Source organism: Cupressus sempervirens, chromosome 5 (genome assembly GCF_028749045.1).
Source record: "Cupressus sempervirens isolate cs-2001-9-10 chromosome 5, ASM2874904v1, whole genome shotgun sequence".
Lineage (NCBI taxonomy): Eukaryota > Viridiplantae > Streptophyta > Pinopsida > Cupressales > Cupressaceae > Cupressus > Cupressus sempervirens.
In genome coordinates, this window is record NC_143122.1 from 70,768,649 (window position 1) to 70,786,939 (window position 18,291).

Here is an 18,291-nt window from a genome sequence, read left to right on the forward strand (position 1 = left end):
TATCAAATTTGATATCTTTTCTAAACTTCCATAAATTTATCTTTATAAATAAATCTTGTGTTTAGTCTTATAACTAAAAGTATGTTGAAAGATCATTTAAATACCATATTCATGATCTCGACTTATTTGTATTTTTTATTTTCTTTAATATATTTACAAATAAAATGGTTTTAGTTTTAATCTTATACTCATTATAAATATTTGATTTAATTTAGAATTAAATTTATAATATACAATATAATATGTCCTTTGAATTTTGATGAATTTCAAAGGTTGTGGCATATCTTTCACTTATAAAGTCAATTTAAAAAATAAAATAAAGGATAATTAAAATAATTTAGTTTTTTTTTAAAATTAATAAAAAACTATTTTTTATAATTAAAAATCTTATTTGTTTAAAATATTATCAAACTAAAAATAATAATTTAATTATTAAAATTTTAAAACAAAACTTATTCCACTTCCTATTTCAATTGTTGCAACCAAACGTAGAATATGCATATTTTGACTCCTCTTTCAAGTCAATCAAATAGGTACAAATGATATTCCAAAACTTATTTTAAGAATTCTTGCAACCAAATGTAGAATATGCATATTTTTTCAAGTCAACCAAACAGGTCCAAATGATATTCCAAACTTATTTTAAGAATTAATGAATACCAGAAGAGAGCTTATTCTAGCGTAGATGAATGTCGCATTCAACAATTCTTGCAGCCAAACAGGCCCTAAGATATCTATACTAATTCTAATGTTTAAAATCTTATATCTACTAATTAACAACAAATTGAAAATTGAAAATTGAACATGTGAAATTTTTTAAAGAAAACAAAAGTAGATTTCTATTTTTCATATGAAAAAACTGTGTACAAATTAGCAACCACAAAAACTTTCTAAATTGAGTAACGTAAAGTTCTAATTTTCCTATTCAAAGACCTTGGTGCAAACTATTACAACCCTAACCCTAACCCTAGTTCTCAACTAGTTTGAATTAAATCTCAAACCCAACATAATCCCTAAACTCTAACCCTAATTCTACTACTAAACCTAATTGTAAACTCTGACCTTGAATAAAATCTTAACCCTCACCATAATATTAACCATGATTGAAATTATAATCCTTACCCCAGCTTAAACTTTAATTCATCATAGTACCTCTCTTTGAACCAAACATTAAACCCTACAACCCTAGCTAACTATAATCTTAATGCTAAACAACATCATAACCCAAACCCTAAACCCAACCTTTACCTTGACCATAGCATAAACCCAAGCACTTATTCTAATCTTAATAATAAATCTTGACCCTAATAAAAATTCTAATTATTCTATTCATAAACCATAATCCTAATGTAATATAATTATGTATGAAAATTTATATAATGTCTTTTATGTTGCAGTGCTACTTATCTTATACATACTTATTATATATAAAACAACAACTCTCATGGAGCTAGAAACCTTATTCTAACCTTAATAATAAATCTTGATCCTAATAGAAATCCTAATAATTCTATTCATAAACCATAATCCTAATTCAATATAATTATATATGAAAATTAATATAATGTATTTTATGTTGTAGTGCTACTTATGTCTTATATACTTGTTAAAAATAAAGGAGGCTTGTTCTATAGTTAAAGCACATGGACTAAACATAGAAGAAGCAAGGGTAGAAACACAATCCTAAAAAAGTTTAGAGGTCTCATTTGACTTACAAATTATTAATAGATTACCAAAAAAGAAGACAAGATTAATAGAGCTCTAATTATGGTTGGATACTTTCATTTTTTTGAGTAGATGAATTAGCTAATTCAACATGTGGTTGATTTGGAATTATGATACACGAGTCATATAGATATAATCCTATAAAAAAGATAGATATGCCATTTAAACATCATACTTTTGTATCTAAAACAATTGTGATTCATTTTTCTTAAGAATGTTCTAAAAACCTAAATCAATATTTATATTTTTAAATTTCTTTTAGATAAATTTATCAATGAGAAAAAAAATATAAGAATTTTTAAACAAAATATTAAGTTTCTTAACACATTAAAAATTACTAAAGAAAACTTTAAAAATAATTTAAGATGTCAAATTTTGATTTTATGCCCATACGAACTAAATTAACTGGGGATAAGATTCAGGATACACCAACCAATCAACCTCAATAGGAAGATTGGACTTAGATACCCCCAGAGTCACAAGGATTCAAGATAGTTCATGTATCCACGTCCCTGTTACCAATCACAGTTTGTGTTGACAAGGGATTAGTTACTCCTCCTCTAGGGATAGAAATGGAACAGGTCTAGGTAGAACCTGAAAGGGAGCCACAACAAGTATCTACCCATGAAGTGTTAGAAAATGGAAAAATAGGTGGCCAACCTCAACAAAATTCCCAGGACATAGAGGTGAGAACTGTGGGCTCAACCAAAATAGATAATACAAAAGGAGAGCCATTGCAAAGGGAGAAAATCCCATAAAGGAGTGATAAGGGAAAGGGGCAGCTAAAATGACTCCTTTATCCTCAAAAGGAAAAACTTCCATAGAACAGATTCCAAGATGGTTGCGAAAGGAAATGATAAGAAATAAGAAGCAACAATTCAATGCAGATGAGGAGGATGTGTTAGAATTGATTGAGGTTCTTTAGAAACCTAGGTCTCCACCAAAAGAGGCACAAGCATTGGCTTTCATCACTAGCGACCAGAATCAAGATTTGTTTGCACAAGTGGCTATTCCTCCTCCTAATACAGAAGTAGAAGATTTGACTCCACAAGACTATCAAATCAGAGAGGTTATGCTTGGAAAGCCTACATTTGATTCAACGAAGCTAATGGTCACTATGGGAATGAAAGAAGTGTTTAGAAGTTTGGAAAGGGAAAGGATAGAATTGATAACACTTCGAAGAAAAAATGAAATCCTAAATGGATATTTAACTAAAATTGTTGGTTCCTTAGATCTTAAACACCCCGAGGAGACCTTGAATGCAACAATTGAAAGGAGAGATAGGGGAGGGGTACAATTAGATCCATTTTTGAATGCTTGTTAGTAATGGTGGGACAATTTTGAAGATAAGGTTGTACTCATGATCTAAGGTAATCTTAAGCTGCTACACATCATGTAGGAGAATGTGGATAAAATGGTAACAATTTTGAATCAAGATTCCGTCTTATGGATGAGGTACATACCTAGTGAAAGGATTTAAAGGTGTTATAGGCAATAAAAGGCCAAAGATATAGAATGCTCATGGATGTATATATGGTAGAAGAATTAGATTTTATTGATGATTGGATAGAGAAGATAGCAGATAGTAATAAAGTAATGGAATTATTACATGCAGAGATCCACCAGCTCAAGGACCAAGCCTGAGAGAAAATTTTGGAAGTAGAGAAACATTATAGCAATGCATGTTTGGACATTTTTGAAGACAATGAACATGAGAAGTTGATACCTATAGAGATAGTAGTCTAGAGATTCATGAAGATTTTTGAAGAATTTTCTAATGATGAAGGTATTCAGCAAGCATTTAGAATAGAAGAAGCCTTGCTAGAGCTGGATACCAAACTTGGGGAATTTTCTAAGACCCATATAGAGGTAGATAATTACAGGTAGAAGATCAAAGATAAACATAATAGCTTAGATTTAGCAAATGTGGAAAAGGTCATTGAGATTATTGAGAAATTAAAAGGCAAGCACCTAGAGATAGCTTTGGTATGAAGTGGGACAAAACCTAGAAGCCAATATTTCATTTTTGGTACTTAGTGAAATTTTGCATTTTTGGACCCTTGAAGTGTGTTGTTGTGCCAAGTGTGCTGATGCATTTTTTGTCACAAAGTGTTCGAAGAATTTTGAAGAATTCAAAGGTGTGCTAATGTGCTTTCTTCTGAGGTGCACTTCTCCAGAGGTATGCTGATAGTTAACTACCAATTCCAAAATTAGAGTTTTTCATGCACCAAAAGCAGATTCTGATAGCAGTTTAACTTTGACAGACACCTATAGAAAGTTGAGCTTCTATTTATGACACTTCTAGACACTTCTACATGAACCAAAGTCTCTCTTATTCTTATTTTCTCATTATTTCTTTGTTTTATGACATGTAAAGGCTCATGCATCCAATTAATGATGTAAAAATGGATGGAGTCCTACTAAGCACTAGTTAGATAGTTTGTTTGTATATAATTAGTTTGTTTTATTAAATTAGAAGCATATGATTGCATGAAGATATCTCTCACTCTCAACACAAATTGAGGAGATGATTTCTTATAAATATAGGATTTTAATATGTAATTAAGATCACCATTATTTTGCAATAATATTATGCTTTCGGTGCTCACATTTGGACTGTAGTGATTCTTGCCTAAATGTGTCATATTTTTGTGAATGTATGTTCATAGAATTGTGATTGAGCCAAAAGTTTATTGCATTATTTATGGTTGTGTGATATTTTAATTCTAGTGTTTGCTATGGTTTTACAAATTCTGTTGATGTCTAGTTTGAGAAGAGATCACCCATTTTGTTTCTGCATAACTTTTTGTCTCGCATGAGCACATTTTCCATGGCCTTGCAATTTGATGAAAAGTGAAACATCTTATAGTTATTGAATTCCCATTTATGATTGCATTAGTGGAATTGAGGAAGCACTGCTCCTATTTCATTAGTTACCCACCGATTTCTTCGAAGGCTTAACTCTCAGACGTGTTGTTTCTGTAGCTTATGTCCGTTAGCATTTTACATTCATGTTTATTTTCTTAATTTTATTGTTACCTTATCTTCGTTATTTTCTTTATTAGCCCCTTGTTAGATTAGGAATTCATATTAGTTGCATTGTTAAATTGCATACATAAAAAATAGAAAAATACAAAAACATAGTTCTTTTGCATGTTTTATTTTGAAGCAGTGAACATATTTGACATCTCATATAAAATCATCTAAATGAGAAAAAGCCTCCTTGTGAAAAAATATATTTATCTTCAATCAAGTGGATTCCAGTAGGTCGCAAGATCGCTTAGAACCTTGGATTTGATCCTTGGATTAGTTTTTCAAGAGAGGAGTTTGAAAGGATTCCTATCGTTAAGCATTGTACAAAATGACAACTCAATAGAAGTGGCTCTAGAAGGAGGGCATCTTGATTTTTAGAATAGAAGAAAAAATTGCCAAATTTTCAAAATTTTGTACTTTTTAAAACTTCAAAAAAAATTCTAAGTTTCTAAGAAATTATGGTGCACTATTGCACCTACTATGCTAGTGTGCTAAATTCTAAGCTGCACCTTATTTGTGAGAAAGTGTGCTTCTGCAGAGGTGTGCTTTTTCCTGAATTAATGCAAACTTGAGGATCTTAATCCAAAATTCCCATTTTAGTGAGCTTTGAGATCTTCTCCAAGTAGACACAAGTTTCTCAAGCTTAGCCATTTCTGCAAGCCTCACAGTGACAAAGGAATACCTCGAATTCAACCACTTCCATTCAACATTTTATCATCTTCTTCAACTCCACCTCCACAATAGAAAAAATGATCCATCTGCATACATATTCCAAAATCCAAATAATAAAACAATAAAACTCACTCAACCCACGCTAAGTGACTTACCTTAAGATCCTAGACAAAAATAATACAGACTAGAAAGAATGGGTAGAGCTCGCAAGAAATTTTACAAAAACATATCTAAAAGGTATCTTTATATATTTAAAGAGAAATTTTTTATGGTGCTTATTACATATTATCTATAAAATAGAAAAAATGATCCTTTTGCATACATATTCCAAAATCTAAATAATAAAATAATAAAACTCACTCAACCCGTGCTAAGTGACTTACCTCAAGATCCTACACAAAAATAATGTAAACCATGAAAAATGGGCAGAGTTCACAAGAAATTTATATAAACATATCATAGAAAATATTAAAAAATACACATAATACATAGAATGATTTTTTTATTGTACAAGCTCCTCCTATTTTATTGAATAGAAAAATAAAGAGTTGAAAGCATGAGCTATGCAATATTAGTTCAATTTTATCAACCCTAGACTCTTTTCTTAGCTCCACTAAATGCTAGGTGATCTTCTACTTCTAAGATATACTCCATTTTTTGTTTTCATAAGCCTTTGATTTCCTTGGTCATTTTGGGGTATGGATGAGTTTTTACTTTCCAGCTTATTGATGTTGATCAAGAAACATATTCACTCCAATAGTTTCCTTTGTAATCATAAAAACTAAATTCCACCATTAATAAAAAGAATTTCAATGATCTCAATGCTGAATGTAATTGATTTTTGAAAGACATGTGAGGATTAAGTCTTTTTTTTAATTTAATCAAAGGAGAAAAAGAATGTACCAGGATGACATCTGGGATAAGATAAGGCTTAGAGTGCTCATGGGTTGAGCACCATAACCCAAATTATTATATGATTATTTGAAACAAAGAGATCTAATGGTAGCAACTTTTGAATCGGGTGTGCATGAATATCCACTAGGTCTATGAAGCACAATTCTAGGAGTTGTTTGTGCTTGTCCTAATACTACTTGGATAGGAAACATGGTATGCCCAATTCAAGGGGATTACTTCCCAAATTAAAAAAAGAAAAAAGGTTATTGACTAAAAAAAGTTTGTATACTTAAAACAAGGTTATTGATTTTGGTGCGGACTAACAAAATACATAAAATGATATTATATTAAAAATAGGGTTGTATTTGATATTATGTTTAATTCATAATTATAGCTAGATACTATATGACTCCCTATTTGAATTGTGTTCCCTCTATTTTTTGCTGAAATTTTATGTACCAAGATCTTACTTTGTGCATACATTGATCATTATAAGTATATGATGATTAGCTAGTTTAGTATTTCATTAAATAGCATCAGACACAAATTATTTATTTAATTGAACTCCTTTTTGAGTTATTTACTCATATATTTTCAATCACTTTCCTTAGTGTTATCCTAAGATGATATGGGCTTTTCTATGCATCATAAAAATATGGAGAAAGAAATTGAAATTATATTATAGAATATATAACAATAGAGAAATAATATAGCTAGGAGAAGCAAGGATTTAGGTTACTTGAAGATGGAGAAATAATTTTTCAATTAAAAATAATTTAAACAATTAGTTATTCCTAGCTAGTAGGATCAAATACAGTTTTTCAAGTGATAAAATTGCATATGCAGATGCATCACTTACATGCCAGGCATGAAGTGCATTCTCCAACTTATAATGAATGGTTAGATATAAAGGCTTCATAAGTTGGTCCAACAATGAAAGCCAAGAATGTAACCATGCATGTATTGGCATAGTCTCCCTATGAGGATCCCAAGTATCTATTGATGTTATTAATTTGGGCATCACTATATGATCCAAAATGTTATGAAGTATTAAATCTGATAGTAACTTCTCCCATCTCCCCAGAGAATGTAGCATAGGTTCAAGGTCCCTTGGTTCCTAGGGATTTGTAGAAGCTATTATCATTGCTAGAAGAATAACTTCAGAGAAGAGTTGAGTGAAAGGAGTTGAAGAATAAAGTTCTGCTTCTATGTAAATGCCATAATCATGAGGCTCATTCCCTTGCAAAAGCCTCTGCCACAATGACATTACCTCTAAACTATGAAAAGGATGTTGAAGTGGTTGCCAACCTTGAAACACTCTTATAAAAAATGGAAAATAAAATGTAGATGCAATACATGAAAAATTCCAAGGTGATCATGACAAATCCTAATATCCTAATATCTTAAATGCAATAAATTGGAAGGTAAGAAGCTTGTGAGAGGTGTTTTTTCTTTAAAGATCCCATGCACACAAACTTTGAAAGGAGAAAATAGATAAAGAACATAAAAAAAAACTAGAAAAATGTTACAAACAAAAAATTTTGAGAAACAATTTTTTAAGATATTAGGATATGCCGGTATAAGCAAATGTAGATGTAATTTCCTAGGTGATCATGATAGAACAAGACCGAATGTAATTCCTACTATAGTTTGGTCAAACAATGATGAAGTTTTGACACAATAATGACTCATGTTTAACACCATTCACTCACACATGAATAAACCAATAGATGGCTAAGTTGAAGGAAAAAAGAATTCAATTGAAATATGAACTAATGATGAATCATGTGAACAATTCTCTAAACGTTTAAGAAAACAACAAGAAGAATGGAGGGAGTGACAAGGATTTACAAACAAGAGGAATAAAGAGGAAAGGGGATAGAGGGCAAGGGGCATAGGTGTTTAATCCTTGATAGCTTTCATTTCAACATTCAAGTTTTCAAGATTGGTCAATACCCTCACTTGTGGACCTCTCATGTCAAGCACTTTTTGTACTATTTCAACACCATGTTCTTACTTCTGAGCTAACAATTCTTTAGGTGCATTTTCTTGTAAAACATTAATTTTGTAAAACTTTTTGTATCATTTCAAAACCAAATGTTTCTTTCAAAACCATGTGTGTAGATATAAACATTAAGTACAACATGTCCAATATTTTTGCAAGTATACAAATTAATTACACCAAATTTTTCTTTCAAAACCATATGTGCAGATATATAAATTAAGTACAACATGTCCAATATTTTTGTAGATATACACATTAATTACATTGAATGTTTCTTTCAAAACCATATGTGCAAATATAAACATTAAGTATTGTTGTGGTTTCACAATGCATGCCCCATTTCCTAATGAAAATAGGGACCCCTACTTCTTTTTTTTGGCTTTCAGACTCCTAGTCCAATATCTGAGCCATTTTTAGGTCTCCCATAGCCCCCCAGGTCATGTAAAGGTTTTTTCAAAAAACCTAGAGGTAAAAAATTTAAGAGATTTAAAAGAACAAGATATTATTGAGGATTTTGGTACACTAGGTGCAACTCACTAGGTGTGCTACTGCGCCCAAAGTTGGAGATGGGCCCTTTTGTGCATTATTTAAGTGCAGCTACACAATGACACACCTATGCAACTGCACTGAACATCTTCAAAGGAAATCTATTTATAGGGAGAGGGGGGGTCCCCTCCCTCACTTTTCCTTGGCTAGACTTCAGATTTCTCTTTGCACCCAATTTCTCCTTGCATCACTACAACTTTGCACAAAATGAGGTGTGACATATTCCTCTACTCTACAAAACCTACACACAACACAAGATGAGTTAGAACCCCTTGAGTGCACTAATGTTCACCCAACACCATTCACTCAATAACATAAAAAATTAAAACAATGTTTCAAAAAGAAAAAACCCAAATCAGGTGTGCAACAGTGCACCTATCTGGGTGTGCTGATGCACAACTGATTCAACCCCAAAACATTAAACATAAAAAAATCTTAAAAAAAGAAAGACACAAAAAGAATTAGGTGCACATCAACGCACCTAATTGGGTGCACTAATGTGCATCAATATCCACAAAATCTAAATGCGAGAACTCTTTTGGTGTGTAGTAGCACACCTAAAGGACATAAATAAAATGCAATAGGATTTGCACATTAGTTGCATTTATTATGTGGGCTTGATGCACTAATATAGTATATATAAGGTTTTAAAGTAGTTTCTGTTGGTTGTTAAGAAATCATTTTTGGTTATAGGATGTTACTATCCATTTTGCTTAATCCTAGACTAATCAACGTCTTTTTGTGCAGATATAATGGCATCCTCTTCAGCTTCCTTCGGTGAGAAAATGACACTAAAACTTGTTGTATTTAAGTTCCGAGGTGTTTCAACAAAGTCAAGATTTCAAGATGACAACTTAGAAATCAAGGATACTAATTTAGGACATACAGACCTAGGGGAATTTTTGAAGATTTGCAACAAACTGACTAAGAGGTCACAAATGGTTTTTGCACTCATTCGATCAAGACTTGTCAATGTAGCTTCACACCTAGTATCGATACAATCTTTAAAGGTTTTCATGACACTTTGTCCTTGAGGAAAGGGTTGTGAAGAGTGTTATAGGAGAAACTGTCCTTGATCTGCACCCAAAGAATATTGAGAAAGTATTCCATATCCCTAGGGTAGATTATTTCATTAGGCTTACATATGAATAGGAATAAAGGTGGTGCCAAGAACACATTGAAATGTTAGTGTAGTTTTTAAATTTCCTAGTGGGTTATTTATTTTTCCCTATATTGCTAGTTTTTTCCTACACTTTTAATAATCTTGCTTAGGTTAATAAAGCATGTCTTATTTAGAAAGTGGTTGTGAGGTATCACCTTCCTACATATGAGCATCCATTATCTATCTTAGGAAGATACTTTACTATTTTTAGTCTGATAGATGGTTGCTCCTCATTGGTCGATGTTGCCACCTCCTCCCTCTTCCTAGTCTATATAAGCATGCTACCTGGCTTATATTTGTGATTGATTTCTTTTGCATCCTCTTAATGGTATTTTGCTTCCAGTATTTGCAATACTCTCTTGGAGACTTACTCTATGTTGCTATTATGATTTTATATCATTTGCATTCATAGTTTAGATATCTATTCTTTGCACTAGTTTTCTGGGTTATCAATATTTTCATATTCTAACATGGTATTAGAGCTTTTCTATATGCAAGAGTAGATTTTAGTTTCCTTATTTGAGAGATTCGAAAGGGGGGGGAGGGCTAATAAATTTTATTGTAGTTTTTTGAAAAATGAAGTATGCTCTTCTCTTGCATCTTTGGATGATCTTGAGAATCAGAAAAGTTTTGACAAAAATATTTTTAATCTCTAGGGTTTCAATCTCAAATCTAACAACCAACGTGCATATTTAGAATTTTCAATCAGTATTGTAGGTTACAGCATGGCATTGATGGACTTAGGAAGCTGATCTTGCATTTGCATGTCATATTTTGGTTGCTGGGGTGGTTTCTTGATTTTTGGAGCCATTTTTTTACTGTTAAAGGCGTTTGATTTACACTACAACAACATCTTTTGTACATCAACAAGAAAATAGCTTTCTGAGTTTTGTTCGTAGCACTAAAAAACTATTTGGGTGTCTTTTAGTTTTTGCATGCAAGCTCTATATTTTGTAGAATTGAGCACAGAAAGCTACAGCCATACCCGTCTCCATAGGCAATCACAAATTTGAACGCAATTTTTAAATGTCTCGTTCTTGCTCATACGGACTCCGATTTTGATGATTCTTGTTATGACCTTGGCTATTTTTTTGTGCTCTATCCACTAGTGGAGTTGTTTTTTTATTTTCATGCATGAATTCTTCAAAAATTATAGATTCTCAGCCGTGACTATGAGCAGTTCTCATTTTGGAAACTTCAGAGGATCATAACTTTCTCATACGAAATCATGTAAGGACAATTTTTTTTTTTGAAAGTGCATAATTTTTTGAGTAGATTGCAGTGGTGCTATTTATTTCCTTCATTATTGTGCCCAAGTTTCACTTTTAGCATATGCTCTTCATGAGGGTTTTTAATGCATTGAAATCAAGACCACTAATAATTTTTTCTAGTGGTAGTTGTAAATGCAAAAAAATAAAGTGCCAAATCATATTTCTTTGGGGGGGTTCTTTGATTGAGTAAAAAGGGGGGGCATTGTCGTGGCTGGGTTCTCTTTTTTTGGCATTTCTTCTCTACATTTCTTCATCATGGATCAAACAAATATGGCCATCCTAACTCCATACAATTACTTTGAGTGGAAATCATGTATGACAATTCACTTAAGAAAAGTTGGACTAAATAGGATAACTATGAGACTTGAAACTAAACCTACTAAAGATGAAGACAAGCCTAAGTGGTTTAACAAATGTGATGAGGCATATGGAACAGTGTGTTTGTTTGTTTCTCCTAATTTGCTATTTCACATTGAATCTTTGGATACACCAAATCAAATATGGTTAAAGCTAGAAACACTATTTGGAACACAAGATTCAATGAGGGGTCATATGTTGAAAAATGAACTAATTAGTTTAAGTCCAAGCAATTTCAACAAAATCTAAGATTTCTTCATTAAATTGAAGTCACTAAGGCTGTAGTTAAAACAATGTGGAATTGAAAAGCAAGATGAACAATTGATTCTTAGCATTCTCTCTAAGCTAAGTTCAGAATATTCTTTGTTTGTCTCTACCTTCTATGCTACTAAGGGTGCACTTGGTACTCAATTCACCATGCCATCTTTAGATGATTTTGCTGTTAATCTCACTCGAGAACAGGACAAACTAATCTAGATGGGCACTCTTAAGTCCTCTAAGTCACATGCCTTGGCTGACAACCAAGCTACAAAAGAACAAAAAGGACAAAGTAGTAACAACAATAGTAAGGACAAGAAACAAAAGAATAGCAAGGAGAAGAAGGAACATATACTAGTTGCTTCAAAAGAAACTATTGATACACCATCTTCTAAGGGTGATAAGCTTAAGAAAGAAAAGGTCCAACATGCCTATTGTAAAAGACCTAGTCATGATGAACATAAATGTTTGAAGAAACAAATTGATCACTTGCCTCACATTCTTGAGAAGAATAATATCAGTGTTCCTAAGTCTACCAAACAAAGTTCAAATGAAGGGTCTAACAAGGCAAACGAAAACAACAAGGGGAAAGGAAAGGGCAAGGCCCTTATTGTAGTTACATCCTAACGATCCACTTGGGTTCTTGATTCAGGTGCTTTCCACCACATGGCTTCTGTTGGTCTGACTTTTTGTGTGATAGAAGTCTTTTGTCCAATTGTAGAAAAGTCAGATTTTTCATTCTAAGTGAAACATAGGGTTTCTAGATAATCCATCCATTTGCTAGCCTTTGAATAAAAAAAAAACCTTGTGAAAACCCTATGTTATTTCTATTCGTAAGTTGTCAGGCACGAAACATTTGAATTTTCAAATAAGGAAAATATTTTGTCGTCTTTTATTTTCTCTGCCCCCGAGATACCTTTCCTCTCATATTCCCCAGCTGTTTGATCTAGGTAGATCCACTGTTATCGTTACCTCGCTATGCAAACATGGGCACTTTTTATGTATGGCAAGGTAGCGAGTGCTGAATAGTTTATAAAATGGGACCCCAAAATGAAGATATGGCGGTCAGAGCTTTGTTTTCTGGCTGATTTATTATTCAAGTACACATTACAATTACTGAAAAAACAAGAAAGGGGACCTAGCAGAAGCAGTCTGAAGTCAGAGCCAGAATGATAATTTTTCCAATGCTTTGCTACCTTGCTGTCAGAAAAATTTCACATCTCGTTGTTAGTGAAGTAGCGAGGCTTGCGAAATTGAAGAGCCAGTGACATTGCAATTCATCAGTACCATGACTAATCTAGGTGGCATGACAAGTAATAACTATCGTTGTCAGATGTAGTTTAATAGCAGAAATAATGATCTGATGGACCTTTGCATTTCACACTGCCGAAATTCATCAAAGTTTCCGGAGCTCGCTACCTTGGTACCGAAAAAATTTGACATCTCGCCGTTATTGAAGTAGCGAGGCCCCATGAAATCAAGAGCTGGTGGGACCTTTGGTGACGTGGGATGATGATTGAGACTAAAGTAAGATCTTAAAGGGTGCCAGTTGTGCAAAATTCCGTACTTCATCAATGCCCTTCTGATCAAATATGCAAAGAGATCCTGAGCATCAGATTATAACAGAATCAACAGTCCTCGCTACCTCACTTTGAAAAGTTGCATGCTCTTTAAGCTATGTGACATAGCGAATATGAATCAAAAGACTACGTGCAGTTTCCTCACCTTTGATTAGACCTATGATCAATGGCTATCGTCTTCTTGCTATGAAGATTTGTGAGGGAGATATATATAGTGACATAGCGAATAGGGCCCATCACATTCTTTCTGAGCAAGCCTAGTAAAATATCATTTGCCAATTTTAGATCAGATCAATGGTTATCGCTGCTTCGCTATGGAAAGGTGCTCGTTCCTTATGCATAACGAAGTAGTGACCTGCTGACATGTGTCCTTAGTTACCAGTGGGTCCGCATATAAGTGCCATCAAGGAAAGAGTTATGTACATGGTAAGTTTTCATTGGATGAATTGACCAACATGTCAAGTGCAACACCTAGTTGTTCTCTCTGTATCACATGATTGTAGGGTTTTTGAAGATCGACAGCGCAGCTTTAAACACAGAATGTGGTGCCACTCTCTGTATTAATTATACATGAAAGCATCACGCATGAAAAAATAGAGTATAAAATAGAAGATTTCATCAGTTCATCTTACGCGAGCTAAGATTTTGAGCCATTCTTGTGCAGAAGCAATTACTAAAGGAAAGTGTGCTGAAGTTTGGCAGAATTTGTAAAATTGTCTGTTCGTAGAAAGATTGCAGAAATATAGAGGAAAACAATAACAAAATTCAAGTAAGTAGTACTACCATAATCTTTGTAGGTTTTTCCAGTTCTAAAAAATAGTCCAAGATGCCTCTGAAGAAGGGATTTTTAGGTCAAATAAACTATTTGGATAGAAATGTGCATGATGACTTGCTTGAGTTACTCCCTGAGTCTATTGTAGAGACAGTACAAGTTAAAAGGTTAACCTCTTTGAACCCTAGGCTAAGGATAGCTGATGGATTGTATGACAAGGGTAATTGGGTCCAGGATGCTCAAACTTCTCAAACTGGTTTGAGTTTTTTCAAGAAATGGTTTGCAGAAAGGAAATTATATGCCCCTCATGCCAATATATGGAATTTTGATTTGGGAAAGCTAGTTGTTCCCAGTGTGTTTATGGATTATGACCTTCTTGAGGCCATGGTGAAAAGTTATGATCAAGCCACTAAGGTAGTGAGATGAAAGGATGGTGAGGTTTTAATTACCATCAGTCCAGAAGAAATTAGGGAAGTTTTCAGTCTGGGACATCTCACTAGGTATCATGTGCCCATTGATTTGATACAGTTAGAAAAAGAATATATGTCCAAAAGGGATGTAGTTAGATAGGGTGCACTGAAGGCCCACATAGGCAGAATTGGAAACCTAGCAGCAATAACATCATCTTCTAAAGAACCTTTCAAGAAATCATGCTTTAATGCCAGGGCAGTAGAGATATACAGGACCCTGTGCAGAGTCTTCGGAGAGCATGAAGAAGATTTTATTCCTGTGAACTTCATGTATATGATCACCAAAATCTCCTCCTTCAGTGTAGAAATAATTTTTGATTTTGCATCTTACCTGGCTAATGAGATTCATAGTGGATTGGTGGGGATTGCAAAGGGCAAGGTGGAAAAGGTTTGGGGTCAGTACTCCCTATTGATGCATATGTTTCTATTTAAAGGGGTTACATATTTCGATAAAAAAATGGTTTTAAATAGGGAACAAGAGGGGGAAGCACTACCAGTTCAATTATGGAGTGCAGACATGACTGGGGAAGCAAAAAATGCTAGTTTTGTTAGATTTGATAAGCACTTTACTTCTAAACTAAGATGCCTCATATTGAGTGACAATCCCAAAATTCCTAAGCCACTAATGCACCTTGTTAGGCCTATGGACAGACCCCATAGTCTAAAAGTTTCACATAATTGGGGAGATATCATCCCATATCCAGTCTCAACTGTAATTAGGGTTTATGGATTCAAAGGGACACCCCATGTACTACCTTATCAGGTGCCTTTAAAGGTAGGAATAGCTAAATTTTTATGGCAGTTGGGAGGAGTGGAGGAGACCTTTTTGCATAAAAGGGGAATAGGATCAATTTTTCCTACTTGCACTGTAGCTCACCAGTTTGTAATAACTAAAGAGGGGTGGATCTTCCTCTACAATTTTTTGGATCAATATAAGATGGCAGTATCTCATTCTCATTTTTGTGACACAGAAGATTTCTTTTACTCTACTCTTAGACATAGGATCAAGCTTCATCCAAGTTAGCATGAATTCTATTTCCTTGAAGATATAATAAGGAATGAATATTCTCTCCAAGAGCAAGAAAAAAAGAAAGAGAAATGGAGAGTCTATTCAAAAGTTTTGGAATTTATTAATTGTTTTGACAAGGATTACAATCCTCTTAGTAATGCTGCAACTAATGCAGATAGAATAAATAAGCTCATGAATACATTCCTCAAAATAATGGAGGTAATGAATGAGAAGAAACAACATTTTATTAACTCTTTTCTAGATAAAGCCAGGGAAGTTATGAGAAAATTGGGTTTCACCCCCAACATAGGGGCAAGTCCACTGGTTGTGTGAAAGAGGACAATATATAATATTATTCGGGATCAGATGCCCACTGTAAACAAAGGAAAGAAGATAATTGAATCTACTAGTACTATTTTTGAAGAAAGACCCCCTGAACCTTCTCCCAAAAGAAGAAAAATAATAAGGGAAGAGGAATCTGATGATGAAGGTTACTCACCTTCCCAAACTCCAATCAGAATTGAGGAGGAGCAGATCACCAATGAGCAAATTCAACAAATGGGGTCACAAGGAGAAGTTTTTGTTACTCAAGCAAAACTTGATGAAGGGAACCCCCAGGAGCATGTTGTGCCGAGTTTTGAATTAACTGTAGTAGATTTTAGGGGAAGGGAATTAGACCCTATTTTGGAACAAGCCAGTCAACAATTTTTATCTGATAACAATTTTGTAAAATCTAGGGCTTTCCATCAGTTTGCATGGAGGGAAAACATGCACATTTTTGAGAAAAGATGTAGGAATATGAAAATAGAGCATCCAAAAATGGATGAAGCCTCTATTCAGAATCAAATAAAGGAACAAATGATACAATTTCCAGAATATAACCCCTGAAGAAGGTAGACAGATGGTGAAAGATGCAAATATTTTATTATTGCCCAATTGGGATATTGCTGATGGCTTAATTTTTAATTCTGTGTGAAATAATTTAGGATTACAGGATCTAGATAAAGAAGAATTCTTGGGAACAAAATTCAGTAATGACCAAGATGCCCTTGTTATGTGGTCATTAAGAAGAGGATCCAGGACTACTCCATTACAGCCTGAAGATTCAGGACTAACAGGGAGTATCATTGTGAGGAGGGTCGCTGATACTTCACATCTACAGGTAGGCCACATGAATGTGGACTATTCTAAATTTACCTTGGCCACTGCAGAAAAAGAAGAAAAGGAAATGACTGACCTGTAGAGTAAGTATGGAATAGTGGTGGATGCCTACAATAAATAAGTAAAAAGGAGAATTGAGCTTGAAAACAAGATGTCTCAAATAGAGAAGGTACTCGGGAAAAGAAAGGTGGGAGAATCCAGTACACTTAGAATTGCATACCCTTCACAGACATTTGTTGGAGCAACCCCTATTATTGAAATACCAAACACCCCTGAAAGGCCCCAATTCTATACTGCAGAAGATTTTGAAGAAGAGAAAACTAAATTACATGAGTTGCAGGTAGAATTAAAAAATCAGTATGAAGGAAAATTAAAGCAGGGTGTGATATATTTAAGGGATAAAATACAATGGTCAACTTTTTTTGATTAGTTGACAAGAATTGCAACCCTCATGGATGAGTTGAACAGAGATAAGGATAAACTGACTCCTCTTGCATAGAAATGGAGGGAGAGGAATAATGATATTACAATCATATGTATGTCTCCAGTCCAAATGCCTTATCATCAAGTTGAGAAAATCTTTGATTTAGTAAATAAGCTAGAAAATTTTGATGATAAAAGAGATTCTTTACAGAAAAGATTAACACTCTATTTTTTTCGATATATTGCTGAAAAATTCACTTTATTTCCTTGTGCTTTAGAATCTGTTGATACAATAAAGGAAAATGAAAAGTGGAAAAGGGAGTTGGATGAGTTATTTAATGAAAGAATAATAAACATCATGAGTGAAACTAGCCACTGGTTCTGGGCAAAGACAAATGAAGAGCTAGTAAAAATATAGTTATTTTATACTGCTATGAGAAAAGAATTTGATGATTTAGAAGAAAGTGAAAATTCTTTAATAATGATACAAAGAGAAGCTCTAAGTTTTGATTCGCCAGATGATGATGCTTTTAATAAATGGAAAAATCAGTTTATAGAACAGATGTCAGGAGAAGATGAGGAGGAAGATGTAAAAGTAACAGTTACCCTCGTAGTTAGTAATGAAGACATGGAAAATCCCTAGGTTAAAGTAAGTTTGCAGGTAACTGAAGATGATACACCACTTTCAGACCTCATGACTATGTACTCTGAGGATTAAGAATGATTGTAAAATCAGATCATATTTTCTTGTCTCAATAACTAAGAAGCATAATAGAAAGGGACCCACCATGGAGTATTTGATGTAATAAGCCTTTCTGTTATTTGTTCTTGTCTTTTTGATAGAAGTGAGTGCCTTTTAAAGGACACCTGTCATTTGTCTTTAGCCTAAAGCTTGTTGCATCTCACACTATTTAAGTGAGATCCCAAGGCTAAAGAATGGTCTGAATTCTATT

At 33.6% G+C, this 18,291-nt stretch overlaps 1 pseudogene; it reads left to right on the plus strand.

Annotated features, from left to right (window-relative positions):
* The first annotated feature begins 2,512 nt into the window (after positions 1-2,512).
* The window catches only part of LOC149554599 (cyclin-dependent kinase F-1-like), an 89,005-nt pseudogene continuing 73,226 nt past the window's right edge, over positions 2,513-18,291 (plus strand).